The sequence below is a fragment of the Triturus cristatus genome, chromosome 9 (genome assembly GCF_964204655.1).
Source record: "Triturus cristatus chromosome 9, aTriCri1.1, whole genome shotgun sequence".
In the NCBI taxonomy this organism is placed as follows: Eukaryota; Metazoa; Chordata; class Amphibia; order Caudata; family Salamandridae; genus Triturus; species Triturus cristatus.
The window spans coordinates 420,673,863-420,687,033 of NC_140592.1; positions in this window are offsets into that span (position 1 = coordinate 420,673,863).

The following is a 13,171-nucleotide window of genomic DNA, read 5'->3' on the forward strand; positions in this document are numbered from 1 at the left end:
GTGAGGGACAGGCCAGATAAATTATGCAAAACCAATGACTCGGTTGGCTAATTATGCCTGTTTGCCCCTCGCCATGAGTCTGATTCCTTCAAAACTATCAAGGTGAGCAACCACTGCCCCCCGAGACTAAGCCCTGTCATGTAATGAGGTTACGATGAAGATAGATCACTGCACTCCTCAGTCCCTCTGAATTCACTCACCGGGAGAGTCCCGAAGTAGCGCTTAATGACTTTGCTATGCCATCACGCCACGCGGCAATAGATTACTTAATTTGTTTGTAAAGTTTTCCTTGTTCAGGCGTTCAGGCGTTCGAGATACTGGTGCTTTAAATTGGAATTAGGACACACATATGACACTAAGTGTGCTGAAAAGTAATCAACTTCCTGTTCCTGTCCAGCAGGCTCCTCCCAGTGCTTTGCCCATCTCCTGTTCATTCTGCCTTTGGATTTTGAGCTGGAAGGATCACTTTTTGTGTCTGCTGCATCATTATCATTGGATTTGAGGACTTTTGAATTTGATATTTTACAAGTAAGTTTGTGTTGTGTCTGTTTGATTGGGGGCATTGCAGTTGCTGCAACTGCAATTTTGGTACTTATCATTCTTTTTTTAAAAATTGCTGTGGGTAGCCAGTAGGCCCAGAGCTAGTCACAGGTGGGTGCATGATGAAGCAACTGTTCCTTTGGTGTGTGTTGAATGTATTTCAAACATCATTTAGGGCATGGATGGCATTGGATTGAGTTGGAAAATGTGTTTTTTGGGAGTATTTCTGTTTTTCGGTGTGTGTTAAAGAAATGCCTTTGTTGTGTGTGTCTGGTGTGTTGGTGGGCCCCCTGCAGACCTTGTTTTGCCCAGTGGATTTTCGTTTTTGCATTTTATTGCATTAAAAAGGCAAAGCAGTGTGGTTTAGCATGCATCCTTTGCCTGGTTACAGTTCTTTTATAGGCCTTGTGTCAGTTCATTGTTTCCCAGACCTCCTGCTTGTTGCTTATGATTTGTGAGTATCCATGTGGCTGGTGGCCTTTTCTGGTGGGAGTTATTAGTGTCCTGCTTTTGCCATATAGGCCTGCATGGTATTCCTTTGTGGCCTAGGATTCTTGCTGTGGGCCTGGCCATGAGGCTGGCGGCCATTTTGAAGGCAGGCAGTGTGATTTTTGCAAGAAGCCTGCATTGTCTGTCTTCTGTTTCTTATAGTTGGGTTGGCCTGGCCATGTGGCTGGTGGCCATTTTGAAGCCTAGGCCTATAGGCTTGTGTGGCCTTGTCTGCCCACAGGCCTGCTTTCAACCAGTAGGCTCAGAGCAGGTAGCCACAGGTGCATTAAACAAGTGTTTCCGTGTGTTCTGTTGAATTTAAACATCATCGAGGGCATGGATGGCATTGGATTGAGTTGGGAAATGTGTTTTTTAGGGGGTATTTCTGTTTTTGGGTGTGTGTTAAAGAAATGCCTTTGTTGTGTGTGCCTGGCATGTTGGTGTGCTCACTGCAGACCTTGTTTTGCCCTGTGGATTTTTGTTTTTGCATTTTATTGCATTAAAAAGGCAAAGCAGTGTGGTTTAGCATACATCCTTTGCCTGGCTTCAGTTCTTTTATAGGCCTTTTGTCAGTTCATTGTTTCCTAGGCCTCCTATTTGTTTTTTGTGATTTATGTGTGTCCATGTGGCTGGTGGCCTTTTCTGGTGGGTGTTATTAGTGTGCTGCTTTTGCCATATAGTCCTGCATGGTATTCCTTTGTGGCTTAGGCTTCTTGTTGTGGGACTGGCCATGAGGCTGGCAGCCATTTTGAAGGCAGCCAGTGTGCTTTTTGCAATAGGCCTGCATTGTCTGTCTTCTGTTTCTTATAGTTGGGTGGGCCTGGACATGTGACTGGTGGTCATTTTGAAGCCTAGGCCTGCAAGCTTGTGTGGCCTTGTCTGCCCACAGGCCTGCTTTCATCCAGTAGGCTCAGAGCAGGTAGCCACAGGTGCATTAAACAAGTGTGTATGTGTGTTCTATTGAATTTAAACATCATTAAGGGAATGGATGGCATTGTATTGAGTTGGAAAATGTGTTTTTGGGCGGTATTTCTGTTTTTGGGTGTGTGTTAAAGAAATGCCTTTGTTGCATGTGCTTGGATTGTTGGTGTGCAGTGCACCCTGCAGACCTTGTTTTGCCCTGTGGAGTTTCGTTTTTTCCTTTTAGTGCATTAAAAAGGCAAAGCAGTGTGGTTTAGCGTGCATCCTTTGCCTGGCTTTTATAGGCCTTTTGTCAGTTCATTGTTTCCCAGGCCTCCTGCTTGTTGCTTGTGATTTGTTTGTGAGTGTCCATGTGGCTGGTGGCCTTTTCTGGTGGGAGTTATTAGTGTGCTGCTTTTGCCATATAGGTCTGCACGGTTTTCCTATTGGTTTACTGCTTCCATCCATCCCCTTTGCCAGCAGCAGCTCCCTTCCATTACATTTGTATTTTGGTTGTTGTTCTTATTCTTTCCTATCCTTCCTGAGAGTGTAGTGTGTACACTGTACACAGTAAGTAGTATACCATAGCCCTTGTTGCCAAAGTCTCACAAATGGCTACACTATATCTTTTATTTGTTTATTTCTACTAGTAGTAATTGAACCACAACAACAAATGCAACATTTCACTGATGTTCTTTTTCCTGGCTTATTTGGTTTTAGGTGCACAAAAGACAGAGGAGGAGGTATCAACATCAACCGTTGTACTGCCAGACAGAAGTCCTGCTGCGCACCACATCACGTCCACATGTGACCATAGACATCTCTGCAACTTGTGCACCTGTGTCCTGCCTGACATCTGAAGAATATGGCCCCAAAGAAAGGTACCAGGTCCTCCAGAACCAAGAAAGTTGCTGGTGAGAAGAAGAAGGAACAGAAAAAGGAAGTGGCACTAACCACGACTGGTGTGCCGGCTGATGTGTTTTTTGTGACCAAATAAATTATGCCTGCAGCAGCATTGTCCGGGAACCAAGCTGGGAGCAGCACCTCCAAACCAGTGGGCCAACCCCACCAACCTAGGCCCAAGCCCATGAGTGTCACAGAGGTAGCCAGTCTACTAACGGGCAGCGATGCTCAAATGTCATTGTCGCTAAGTAGTACACAATCAACGCAGGCGGAAACTCAGCAGATAAGTGTGCAGTTGCAGGCACAGCAGCCGCAAGAACAGCAGAAGCTGCAAGAACAGCAGCAGCCACAAGAACAGCAGCAGCCTCATGAACAGCCACAACAACAGCCCACAATAGTAGTTGTTCCTCCTGGAGTAGGGGCATTTCAGGAAATCGAGCTTCCTGCAGACAAAATGGAGTAAAGCACTGTTTGAGAAGATCCATTGTCTTCTAGACCCCTAGCAAGGAAAAGGAGGGTTAGTCCATCATCTTCTTCAAGCCCCGCTTCTGATGATTGAGATGCCACTTTGAAGCCACCAGCTCAGTCTGAGAGTGATGCACGCCACAAGACAAGGCCAGGTTCCATGGAGATATACAAGAGGGGGATGATGATGATGATTAGCCAGTCATCACGGACATCACTCCCGGCCCAAAGGAGATGGAGACCAACATTTTTACCCTATCCAAAATGACTGCAAGGGATGTAGCACGGATACCACCAACACAGGTAACACCACCACGACCTCCAGCTTCCATATTTGCATTTGCAAAGGAAAGGTAGGGACCTACATCCAGCTCAACCACCACCTCAGTAGGTAGTGGTAGAAGTCACAGTGTAGCTGTCACATTCTAAGCACACCCTCCAGTTCATCTGGTACTGAAAGTGGCACATCCAGCAGCACTAGAAAGTTTTCCTCCCCAATTTGGGACTTCTTTTCGGTTAGCAGTAAGGAGGAGAACATTGCTATATGCTCAATTTGTCGACATGCTGTTAGGCGGGGTAAGCTTGGTACAAACTATGGTACCGGAGGCCAAACAAGTCATCTCAAAATATACCACACTATCGTGTGGGAGGCTCACCTACTCCGCTTAGAACAAAGTAAAATTCAACCCATTGTTGTTGGGCATGAAGAATCAGGGGACGATATTATTGTGGTGGAAGGTGAACAAGAGGGAGACATTTCTAGCCCTGTCCCCAGTAGTGCAGTGGTACCACCTACATCCTCAGCAACATCTCAGGGGCACCGCAGTAAGAGTCAGAGTCAGGCTGAGACACCAAGGTGACCGAGTAGTACTGCAATAAAACAAAGTGCGTCATTGAGCCTAACTGGGTTAAAGAAAACAACTGCACCACAAAGGAAAATAATCCAGCCTACCATTGAGAGCATGCTTAGGTTGGAGGGGCAGTACCAACGCAACCACCCAATGGCACAGTTCTACAATGTGAAGCTGGCTGAAATGTTAGCACTGGACCTTCTCCCTTTTTCATTTGTGGAAGGGGTGGGTTTCCTTGAATTTGTGTCAGCCATCTGCCCTAAATGGAAGGTTCCCAGCCAGTCCTATTTTGCAAGAGTTGCTGTTCCAGCACTACATCATGATATGCTGGAATTGGTTGGACAAGCTTTGCAGCAGAGTGCTGTTCACAATATCCACCTGACAACAGACATGTGGACCAGTTGCCAAGCCACTGATTACATGTGCATCACTGCACACTGGGTCTCTTTTGTGGGGGTTAGAGATAAGCTATCTGAAGTAGGTGCTGTTGACACAGCTGAGATTTTAAAAGCTACTCGGAAACATGCAACTGTATCCATGTTCGCCATGGAGAAGAGGATTTAAGATTGGTTTTGTTTCCACAGAGACTGGCAGTAATGTACTTAAGGCCATGGAGCTTGGTTCCTATTTCCGGGTTCCGTGTTTGATGCACTGCATTAACATTATAGTTCAAGACTTTCTGAAAAAAGAAGACATAGTCAGAAACTTACTGACCACCTGCCGAAGAATATGCACTCATTTCAGCCATTCTTTTAAAGCTCGGAAGCAGCTGAGGATCATTCAACGTGACTATAGAATGCCAGTCAAAGCACTCATCCAGGAGGTGGCAACACTTTGGAACTCAATGTATTACATGCTTGACCGTCTGTTTGAGCAGTACAGGCCAATCAATTAATATGTTATGCGGAGAGGGGATGCTACTGTTGAAGGCATGACCCTTCAGATGGACCCATGGTGCCTAGTTAAATGCCTGACTGAGATGCTTCTTCCTTTCAAGGTCTTCACACGTGAAGTCAGCAAGGAGGACTGTACTATGGGCCAAGCTATACCATTGTTGCAAATGCTAGAGCATCAGCTAAAGCAGGTGTCTGAAGCATACAAAGGTGCAGAGGAAAAAAAGAAGCATATGAGTTGGTGGAGAGCTTAGCCCGTCGCTTAGCTGACGATACAAGGGTGCAAATTAAGATTTTGTCACAAGAACATTACATTTGTGCCACAATTCTGGATGCACGGACAAAATGGGCACTGAAGACATTAATTCCTTTTTCAGAAATGGATGTTTCCCGGTACAAAACTTGGATAGCTGAGTCAGCGAGTAAGTTGGAAAATGAACGGCTATTAATTAAAAGCCCGCTAGATAAACCCACAACAAGTACTGCAGCAGGGCATCCGGCTTCAAGTTCAACTTTGGAAGCTGAGGGCAGTGCGTTTGGCTCAGAACACTCACCAACACTATCGACATCAGCAAGAACTGGATCATTAGGCCCAGTAAAATCAATAAACGATTGGTATTTACAGCAAGGCATTGATGCAACAAGAAAAGAGCCCGAAAAAAGTTTAGCACCCCTGAACATTGAGCAGATGGTCCAGGCCTATCTGTATGACCCAACAGAGATGTACATTGATCAAAACCCATTGCTCTATTGGTATGGGAAAAGGGGCCAATGGCCACTGCTCAGCAGGCTGGCCATAAACAATCTGGCTTGCCCTGTCACACGTGTCTCTTCTGAACGTGTTTTCAGTGCTGCTAGTTCCATTGTAACAGTGAGAAGGACCAGTTTCTCGCCCAAAAACGTGGAGAAGTTAACCATGATCAAACTGAATCAGCACTTTTTACAACCGAATTTCACAATACATGAATCAAGGGAGGAAGATGAGGACAGATGCTCAGGTGACGGAAGTGGTGTGTTAGATGATGATTACCTACTTCTGGTTGAACCCCAGACTTTGAGGACGAGCTATACTTCCCTGACAATTAGGCTTGCACTTCTTACTGTCTTCCTCTCTTATTTTCTTTTATTTGTGTATCTGTCTTTCTGGTTCTACTCTTTTTATTGCTATATACGAGTTTCAGCTGTCGGCATTTCACAATACACTCCTCCGAAACCTGCTCCTCCATCCTCCTGAATCACCCTAGATCCATTGCCCTCAAGACAGATGATGATTAGATGATGCAAAATAGAAGAAAAAGAAAATATTTCCTAGTCCCTCTAAAAGAAGAGAGACTGCCCATTAACCGAAGATGAGAAGGAACAGGTAATGAATGATACCATGCATTGGACGCTGACTGAGTGATTTTGTTGTTGTTTGTCGTGCATGAATTTACTTCATTATGTACTATATGTAATAATCTACACACTAAAAGTAACTCAAGGCAATTTTTCCCTTCTTGTATTTTTAATAACCAATTTGTACTTCTATTGCAGGCCGATACATTGAGAGGGCCCCTTCACTTAAGATGAGAAGGAACAGGTAATGAATGGCATGCATTGGACACCGACTCTGAGTGATTGGTGTTTGTGTTTTTGTTGTTTGTTGTGGATGAAGTGAAGTCAAAGTGTACTAGTATTTACTCAACACACTAACAGTGACTCAAAGTCAATATTTCCACTCTTGTTGTTTAACAACAAAATTGTACTTCTACTGCAGGCTGGTCCATTGCATTTTTGAATATGGAATCTGGACTCACTCGGTACACTGCAGACTGAGTTGAACAACACCATCATGATGACCACAGTGACATAGTATCTTCACAGTCACTCAGTACAAGGATCGGAGAGGATTGTTGGAATGAGTCAGGGCGTTTCATGAGTGGCATAAAAGGTAAACAAGTAAACAACAACCACAGCAGACCTAAATGTCTGTGTAGCGGTGGAGTCGAGTGTAGCGGTGGTTTGACTGCGGTGCACTGATTTAGTCACTTAAATTGCAAAATGCTATATTGCTGAATATGTGCTTTGTCCAACTCTTTCAATAAATGTACACTAAATGGAGGATGTGCAAATGGTGCCCTCACTGTGTCCCTGCTCTGTCCTGTTGGTGTTGTAGGTTAATTCTGGAAACAGACTAGAGTACAGATGATGCATCCATGCCGCCTCGGAAAGTGTTCTTGTTGCACTACACCATAACTTGTGCATTTTTTTCAACTTGGTTTCTCAATATCCCTCTTGTTTTTCCATCTACAATTACAGGCCGGGCCTTACCCTGTGCTATACTTGGGAAAACAATGCACACTTACCTTACAAATGAATCTACATCTGCCAGGCAGGCAGTGGCACCACCCAAGATTGATGGACGGAGCATCCATGGAAGGGAGGACCAAGAGGAATGCCGAGATGCAACTCCCCATTTGATCAGGATAACACAGTAACAGTATCAACTTTCATCATCTTTTAAATCATTCGATTAATTTTTTTGTCTACAATCATTACAACAGTGTGTTCTTGTTGTTATTATTATCATTAGGTTTGCTCTCTGTTTATAATTCATCCCTACAGATATTTTAAAATTTTCTTTGCTGTCTGTAAAAGTAAGCCCTGTACAATTGAACACAAACTGTATGTAATCCGGGTCTCCTTATCATCATCATGCATGCATTTCCTTTTTCTCCCTTAACATATTGATATGGATATGGTAGTCTACAAAGATTCTGTTGTTTGTTGTTAGTCCATGCGTACTGGTTTTCTTTCTCAAACCTTTCGCCAAACCCCCCCTTCCCAACCATTCAACAAACCCTAGCCCTCTTCCCCTGGGCTGTATGACTTATTGAGGTGTGACTAAATTAAATGTATGTATACCAATAATTTATCTCACGCTTGCTGGGGCGGATGTGGAAAAAGCAACAGTACTTCAATTTCAAGGCAGGGCGAAGACCTTCTTCTGCTTGCCCACCCATGAGCAGTATATTTGTGAGGCAATTGTTTTAACAAAGGAACCTAATACATCAGCATTAACTGCCGGCATCGATTGGATTAATGGATTTGTTGTCATCCTCCTACACAGCACTAACAGTTACGCTTGTGTCCAGTGTACTGTAGGCCTAGTCAAGTTTCTCGACACAACTAGAGTTTGTAACTCTGTGTACTAGGCTATCCCCACCACCATTATGTTTTGTTGTATTTTTGCATATTATAGTTTGGCAGTAAGTTCTCTACTGTACTTCATTCTACTACTCCTCGAAGAGTCTCTCTCAGGCCACTGACTGTCTCATTTTCTTTTTTTGCAAATGCTGCTGCTAGTGTCTACTACTACTACTACCACCACAATCATGAAATCTTAGGAAAGAAAACCATCATCACCATACAGCCATCGCTGTGCCTAAGATAAACATCAAGCAAAGGTAAGAGAAGTTTGGGGGAGGCATAATTAATAATGGACATGTTTTCATTAATTCAATTTCACACACCCCTGTGAGTCCAGTTGCAGATGCATAGACTAGAATAGACTGACAGTACTAGTAGGACAAGTCACTCAGTGAGGGGTGCCGCATCTATCTGTTTGTGTCTTACAAAGTCAGCCAATTATTTAAATCAAACACTGGCTGTGGGCGACCCTGCACCAGCAAGGAAACAGTGTGATCTAAAACAGTAAACCCACCCAGAAAACATTAACAACATCGTATGTAAAGTAGAAATATATAATTTAATTCCCTATCAAAAATAAACTATGTAAAAGAATCCCATAACACCTGACCCACCCCTCTCCCTAACCCCAACCAATGTCTGTAAAGAAAAAATCCAACCTAATGTCCAATTGTCCAAAGAAACCCCAACGCCTGATTCCCACCCACCAAAAGAATAAATAAAAAAGGGGCAATGAACAGGGTCTTAGGCTTGGCGGGCTCGACTCTGGAGCACACGTTCTTGCTTCTCTAGGCGGGCAACACGGCGCTTCAATGCGTGGCAGTTGCATCCACAGGGGGGGCAGCAGTGATGTTAAAGGAGAGGCGGCGGCGGGCGGCTGCCAGACGGTGGCGCCGTAACACTGCAGGGCGGTGGCTGGGGTCCGGGGCATTGGAGGAGGCTGCAGCTGCCGCTGCCTCCTCCTCCTCCTCTTCCAGAACCACCAGTGGATGGTATTCCCGCTGTATGGCCTCCAGCTTCCGGTGCCGGGCCTTGGCTGCCAACTCCTTCCTGTCAGGTTTCCCCTTGGAAGGAGTAGCTATATATCAAGAAGCAAAAACAAGACTATTGTAAAATATACTCTTAGCAAAGCAGTAAGACAAATTAAGTATACACATAGTGGCACGGTAGCACTAGCAAGAACAGTACATAACATTTGTGGTAGGTATCTATCCTCCCACTTTCTTGGACTTTAACATTTGTGGGAGTTTCAGGCATTCAACCAACCATGCATCTGATTCTCATCAGCCGCCTATACATGCATGCATCCCACTTATTCTTCTCTGCCAGTCATAAATATTAAATCATGCCCATCCTTCTTCTTTCCACCCTTCTTTCCCTTTTCGTTCAACCCAAGTGTAACAATGTTTATTGTTTTGATCTTATGCATTTTGCTGTTGGTTCTGCATTATAGAACAATGTACAGACCTTGTCAGATGCAAATAAAACTTTTGAACTTACATAGACTCGGTGGTATTTGGTGTGGATGGACTTACACAAGAGAGCGAGCGAAAGGAAGGTTGTACATGTGCATTGCTTTCACGACTGAGAGGTCGGGAGTGTAATGTTCTGGGTTGTCTACTCATTGGGTATCTTGGGGGGTTTGGAGAGCTAATAGTTATGAGACACTACTATAACTAGTCGGGCAGGGGATTGTTTTGGGTTCTGATTGAGGTGTGAGGAAAGTCCAACCTCCCATCACAACATCCTATTTTCTTGTGCAAAGTTCTGTATGTGCAAAATCCCTACAACAGTAGTAGTATGTCCTATCCTATATAAATAGTAAAATCTGGTTGGGCATTTTGTTGGTGGTAATTGTCGAAAAGCCTCAAGATTAATAAAGCCTCAAGATTAAGATGACTAGAAGGAGTACAATAGGACAACCCAAAGGACTGGACTCAATGGCTAGAGCTACTGGTGAATCTGAGTTTTATTTAAAACCTTTTAAATAAAGAGTGGCCAACTGAGCAAGCTTAGCTACAGACAGACTAATAGTAGTAGTACAGAGAGTCATAGCAGAGGCAGTTAAAGGCAGGGATAACAAGAATTTAAAAACAGATAGTCTAGATCGAAGGATAATTGTTGGTAAAAAATAGCATTAGGAAACGGAAACAATAGTTCCGAAAAAAATACGGTGCAGTAAATGTTACTGAATAAGAATTAATAATATTAAAAACAGGACGACTTACTGGGACCAGCAGAAGAGCCCTTGTCCTGGTCCTCCTGTCCCTGGTGTTCAACTGCTCCCGCCGACTCTGACCCCGTCTTCTTGCTCCTGGGTGCTAATCATGAAAGATATAAGAAAGAAAGAGACAAGCATTGATGATTGGTATGAAACAAATAACATATTTTTAAAAGACGGTAAAAAAAACATTTATGTAAACAACAATTGCATTAAATTGACCTATCTAATCTGGTCGACAAGTAGTATCGGGGGATTCGCGGACCAACTAGAAATTATTTATCAACACTAATCCAGTGTTCAATTCTGATTCCAGAATACTAACTAAGCCTAAGTAGTACGTACCACCTGACCTAGCCCACCTATTCCAGGCGTGCCAATTGTACATTAAGTAAGCATTTCCAGTTCTTTTAGTCCTCAAAAATGCATAAATGGAGGACACATGCCTACATTTTTGCATACACCAAATTGTTGCTTGGTTGATGCTGATGTTCTGCTAGTGCTAATCCTATTACCACTCACTGAACAAACTACAAAAGGTTCTAGTAAGGACTGGGGTAAGCACTAGCAGCACTCAGCAGCACGTGATGTAACAGAGGGAGCGTCACACAGACCAATAAAAAATTACAAACTCATAAGAAGTAACTAAACCTAAGTATCAACCCACCCATATCTCTTAGTGACAGGACAAAGGAAGGACTAGAGTCACTTTAGCATTACCTAACTTAAGTTCTCTAAAATAAACTCTTACATAATCACGCAAAATGAGCGCAAACGCAAAGTTGCAAATAAGTAAGAATAGTAGCGCAGAGCACCTGTGTCATAACAATCACAGAAGACTTTTAAACGTAATTTACCTGTAATGTAAGCAGCAGCATTCTAGCTGGTCAGAAAAATAATATATTCACAATATATAACACAGAGCAGAAGAACAGACACAAAGTAGTAATAGTTAAATAGCTACTCATCAAGACCTGGGACCTCCACTCCTAGCAGGTCCAACAGGTCCTGCTCCCGGTCCAGGATATCGGACCACAGGTGCGTCAACTGGTTCTGGGTGCGTCGGACACCAGAGCAGCAAAACACTGCCCAGCGCACCTTTCCCCACCGCTGCCGACGCTCCCGGAGCCCGTACCCGGACCCAGGACTGCTGCCAGGGTTAAGGGGAGGTGGTGCTGCACAAAAAAAACCAGTGCAGCCAACTTCACCTCCCCAAATAAGGCCCGTGCCTGCACCCCTTGTGGGTGCCGCCTTCCGCAAGGAAGGCGGTTGCTGCTCTGTCTGCGATGAGCCCTGGGGCCCTTTGCCATGGTTCTGGGGTAGGCGGAGGCGGAAGAGAAAAGGTAAAAATTTTAAAAGTAAGGAAAAGAAATTAAAAAAGCAGGTAATTGAAAAAGAGTGAAAAAGTAGTTAAAAAACACACAAAAAGTAGACAAAAAAAAATAGATTCAGGAAAATAGAGAGAGAGATAATAAATAAAAAAGATTGAAAAAAAACTTTCCAGAAACAAAGGATTGAAAAGATAGAGGGAGGATTGAAAGCAAGCCCCAGAACCATAGCAATAGAGTGAAAAACAAGATGGCCGCACCCATTGCGACCGCATTGGCACGTTCGCGTGATATTTTCCCCCCGAGCATGCAGAAAGCATCGCGAACACGCAATACGCGTTCCTGAACAGGAAATACTTATCGCGAACGGGCGCGAGCATGCATTTCGCGACCCGGAACAGGAAATAGCATCAGGAGCGGGCGGGACAAGTGAAAACAAGATGACCGCGCCCATTAGCGACCGCATGGGCAAGTTGGCAACACATTTCGAACGCGATCACGCAAAAAACATCGTGAACAGGCGGGACAACCACTTCCGTGTCTTCGCGATATTTCCACGTGTTTGCGGAGATTTGTGACGTTTTTGTGGAGATTTGCGTAACACGATTACGTAAATTCCACCCACCCCTAGTCTGAACTGGGGTGGCAAAGTGAGCTAAAGAATGATGATGACTTCAACCCAGATCTGTGACTGGGGTGAATGTCTGAAAAGTTTCAGCGCTCCATCCATCATCTCCTTGTGTTTGCTTTGTTCGCTCTAAGTTGGCAGGGTATGCCCAGACGTGGGTCCCTTGTTCACTTTGCCACTGGATTCAAGCTAGCCTGGCTCATGAAGGGTGTTACCCAGAAACCGGTCCCAGGATGCTTGTTTCCAGTCCAAGGAAGACATGGCTTGGCAGTTCAGGCTGGACTGTTCCCATGAGGCACAGGGTCAAGACTGATTTGCATATAGCTGTGTCTGAACTGGGGTGGAAAATTGAGCTAAAGAACGATGATGGCTTCAACCCAGATCTGAGACTGGGGGTGAGTGTCTGAAAAGTTTCAGCACTACGTCCATCATCTCCTTGTGGCAACTATGCACTCTACAAATTTTATTAACATTACATAACATTAACATTCCACAGAAGCCCCTTTACATAGTCTCACTCAATTTACCTCCTGCAAGTTTCCCAAAGCACTGTGCCCCGAAACACTAATTACCTCATGTACGTGGCCCTGCCTCTGTTTACTGCTGCTTGTTGACAGCTGCTGATGTGTTACTAGATTTGACTTACTAAGTAAGTACACTCTCCCTTACACAGAAGCCAATAGTTAGCACCAGGCCTTCTATAAGTAGCCAAAAAAGAGCCCAGCCCTCAAAAACCATCAAAAAGAGCACAATGAACATTAAGA